Raw genomic sequence first — 4,705 nt, forward strand, 5'->3', positions numbered from 1 at the left:
GAAAAGGCACAATATCGACTTACGTACAAGAAGATTGACTCTTCATACAGACTATATCTTGATCCATTCCTGTGACACTAGTTATAGATTCCGATGCTTCACTTCAGGTTTACTGTATCCCTTTGACCTTCTTATTGACGATGAAACACAGAAATTGCATCGAAATTAAATACTAAAGGCACAATGCCGACTTAAGTACAAGAAGACTGACTCTTATTAGTGACTATGTTTTGAACCATTCCTGTGACACTAGTTGTAGATTCCGATGCTTCACTTCAGGTTTACAGTGTCCCTTGGACCTTCTTATTGACGATGAAACACAAAAATTGCATCGGAATTAATTACAAAAGGCACAATGCCGATTTAAGTACAAGAAGATTGACTCTTCTTACTGACTATGTTTTGATCCGTTCCTGTGACACTAATTATAGATTCCGATGCTTCACTTCAGGTTTACTGTATCCCTTGGACCTTCTTTTTGACGATGAATCACAGAAATGGCATCGGAATTAAATAGAAAAGGCACACTGCCGACTTAAGTACAAGAAGACTGACTCTCCTTACTGGCTATGTTTTGAAACATTCCTGTGACACTAGTTATAGATTCCGATGCTTTTCTCAAGTTTACTGTATCCCTCTGACCTTCTTATTGACGATGAAACACAGAAAATGCTGCGGAATTAAATACAAAAGGCAAAATGCCGACTTCAGTACAAGAAAACTGACTCTTCTTACTTTTTTTTTGTTTTGAACCATTCCTGTGCCACTAGTTACAGATTTCGATGCTTCACTTCAGGTTTACTGTATCCCTCTGACCTTCTTATTGACGATGAAACACAGAAATTGCATCGGAATTAAATACATAGGCACAATGCCGAATTAAGTACAAGAAGACTGACTCTTCTTACTGTCTATGATTTGAACCATTCCTGTTACACTAGTTATAGATTCCGATGCTTCACTTCAGGTTTACTGTATACCTTGGACCTTCTTATTGACGATGAATCACAGAAATCGCATCGTAATTCAATACAAAAGGCAAAATGCCGACTTAAGGACAAGAAGGCAGACCGTTCTTACTGTCTATGTTTTGAACCATTCCTGTGACAAAAGTTCTAGATTCCGATGCTTCACTTCAGGTTTGCTGTATCCCTCTGACCATCTTATTGACGATGAGACACAGAAATTGAATCGGAATTGAATACAAAAGGCACAATGCCGACTTAAATACAAGAAGACTGACTCTTCTTACTGACTATGTTTTGAACCATTCCTGTGACACTAGTTATGGATTCTGATGCTTCACTTCAGGTTTACTGTATCCCTTGGACCTTCTTATTGACGATGAAATACAGAAATTGCATCGGAAATAAATACAAAAGGTACAATGCCGACTTAAGTACAAGAAGACTGACTCTTCTTACTGACTATATCTTGATCCATTGTTGTTACACTATTAATAGATTCCGATGCTTCACTTCAGGTTTACTGTATCCCTTGGACCTTCTTACTGACGGTGAAACACAGAAATTGAATCGGAATTAAATACAAAAGGCCCAATGCCGACTTAAGTACAGGAAGACTTACTCTTCTTACTGACTATGATTTGAACCATTCCTGTGACACTATTGTAGATTCCGATGCTTCACTTCAGGTTTACTGTATCCCTCTGACCTTCTTATTAACGATGAAACAAAGATATTGCGTCGGAATTAAATACAAAAGGCACAATGCCAAATCAAGTACAAGAAGACTGACTCATCTTACTGACTATGCTTTGAACCACTCCTGTGACACTAGTTGTAGATTCCGATGCTTCACTTCTGGTTTACTGTATCCTTTGGACCTTCTTATTGGCGACGATACACAAAAATTGCATCGGAATTAAATATAAAAGGCACAATGCCGACTTAAGTACAAGAAGACTGATTCTTCCCACTGTCTATCTTTGAACCGTTCCTGTGACACTAGTTATAGATTCCGATGCTTCACCTCAGGTTCACTGTATCCCTCTGACCTTATTGACGATGAAACACAGAAATTGCAACGGAATTAAATAGAAAAGGCACAATGCCGTCTTAAGTACAAGCAGACTGACTCTTCTTAGTGTCTATGTTTTGAACCATTCCTGTGACGCTAGTTACAGATTCCGATGCTTCACTTCAGGATTACTGTATCCCTTGGACCTTCTTATTGACGATGAAACACAGAGATTGCATCGGAATTAAATAGAAAAGGCACAATGCCGTCTTAAGTACAAGCAGACTGACTCTTCTTACTGACAATGTGTTCAACCATTCCTGATACACTAGTTAGGGATTCCGATGCTTCACTTCAGGTTTTCTGTATCCCTCTGACCTTATTATTGACGATGAAACACAGAAATTGCATCGGAATTAAATACAAAAGGCACAATGCCGACCTAAGTACAAGAAGACTGACTCTTCTTACTGAGTATGTTTTAAACTATTCCTGTGACACTAGTTTTAGATTACGATGCTTCACTTCAGGTTTACTGTATCCCTCTGAACTTCGTGTTGACGTTGAAACACAGAAATTGCATAGGAAATTAATACAAAAGGCACAATGCCGACTTAAGTACAAGAAGACAGACACTTCCTACTGTCTATGTTTTGAACCATTCCTGTGACACTAGTTATAGATTCCGATGCTTCACTTCAGGTTTACTGTATCCCTCTGACCTTCATTGTGACGTTGAAACACAGAAATTGTGTACAGGATGGCGGGTATGGGCAGGCGGTGGGCGTTATGTAATAATAGTGTAATTTTTAGAGAAAGGCCATTTATTGGCTAAAGCATGATGAAAGGGGCTACATAGGCCTAGGGAGGTGAGGGTGAGCCAGAGCTTACAATTTGGCGAACATTGTTCGCGAAGCTACCGAAAGTGGTTGTCTGCCAAAACTAAGTCCACAGTGCCGCAGCACCGGGAGAAGCGGGAGATGAATAATGCTACAGGGCGCGCATCCGACTCGCGGGTGAGCAAGAATACAAGAGAGCGGGCCCGGCGACGGGCGGCCGGGTATGTTCGACGCACCACGCGGCTTCCTCCACTCTGATTGGTCAGGACCGAGCAAACCGTGCGGGCGGCATGGAACTTTCCAGAAGGTTGCCTGCTAAGCGACGCCTGGGACGGCGTTACCTCGTCAGCACACGAGAGAGGCGCGTGAACAAGGTGCCCTTTCTCGGTGCTGACTTCCTGTTACTAAATCGTGGAACGAATGTATTTACAGGCAGCTAACGCTGCCGGCCGTGGCTTGGCCGCAATGGAAAAATGAAGTTACTGGTTGGAGGGTCATATAATAAAGTAAAATCCCTTATTGTCTGGCTCTTCCTTTACATTCCTCCCCCTTCCGTGGGAGCGGAGAACGTATGTGAATTCGCTCAATGCAATTATTATTTGAATGTAAACAAATTTAAATTTATCTTGCAAAAGAAAGTGAACATTGGCTCTCACGGAAGACGGCAGGGGTCTTAATCTATGGGAGGGTATAGAGACTCTAAAGACCTCCTAAGGGTCGCAAGGGGACTTACATCAACAATATTGTGTGCATGCAAGAATCATCATAAGACATCAAATCATCATAGAATATCAAAACATCATAAAATATCAAAACAAAATTAGAACAAAACATAGCAGTGTGAATTAGACAAACATGTCAAGTGTTCTTGTTGCTAAGTTGAAGTAAAAATGTCTTTTTTTTTCTTTTGTTGGAATAAGTTGAAAATATAAACACATCACCACTGATGAGTCACGGCGAGGGCGAGTGGCACGAGGCGCCGTGGTGTGTTGTCCTCAGCGGGCAGCGTGCAGGCTGCCGGCGGGTAGGGGGCGTGGCCGTGGCCAGGTCCGTGCACTGGAACTCAGCGCAGGGGGGTTATGAGGGGAGGTCCACACGTTTCAAAACACAGTTGAAAAGGGAGTTATCACTAAGGGAACACTTCAATACACTACACTAGTTTTTCCACATTAACTGATATCTCAGTTTCACTCTTAAAACTAAGGGAGGGCACATGCCTGATAGGTTCTTCTTTTCTCTTTTTTGTTTGGTTTAATTTGCGACTGTTTGCCATTCATTTAAGTGTGCCAACAGGCGAAGGTAAGAAATTTGTCCTTTTTTCATATTTTAGCAAATCATCAATTGACGTTAGGATGTGATTATTTGATTTTTTAGGTAAAACTTGAACGTTAGCTGACAAGGGAATCATGAATGAGCTTTCAGGTATAAAAAACATAATTAAAGGAGTGCGAATACTAAGTAATGCGTAGTGGCATGAAAGGTTATAAGTGGTGTTCCAACAGGAACCGTTTGCTAAAGATCTGCGAGGAGGCTACGTCAGAGTGGCAGCTGACTGCAAGGCCGAATCTCGCGCTAAGTGAGAAAGGCGCGCGGCAGATAATTTCCAAGGGCAGTGCGGCAGCTGAGAAGCGAAGCCGACGCGGCTACGTGCGAACGCAGTGCGCACGTGCGCGTCGCAGGAAGCATGCGTCAGGTGTAAGAGCGAGAGAGAGCGATGAAGCTTACCGACGCTGTTGACTGCGCTGTCTGTATTTTACGCTCTCTCCACATGTTCTTGGTCTCCTGCGCCAGATGAGCCTATTTATGTGCTTCAAAGTGACGAATATTAATGTCACAAAAAGGGGTATAGCATTACTGAATAAAGGGGAATAGATATGCGTAATCGA

The sequence above is a fragment of the Schistocerca piceifrons genome, unplaced genomic scaffold (assembly GCF_021461385.2).
Source record: "Schistocerca piceifrons isolate TAMUIC-IGC-003096 unplaced genomic scaffold, iqSchPice1.1 HiC_scaffold_2412, whole genome shotgun sequence".
Taxonomy (NCBI): domain Eukaryota; kingdom Metazoa; phylum Arthropoda; class Insecta; order Orthoptera; family Acrididae; genus Schistocerca; species Schistocerca piceifrons.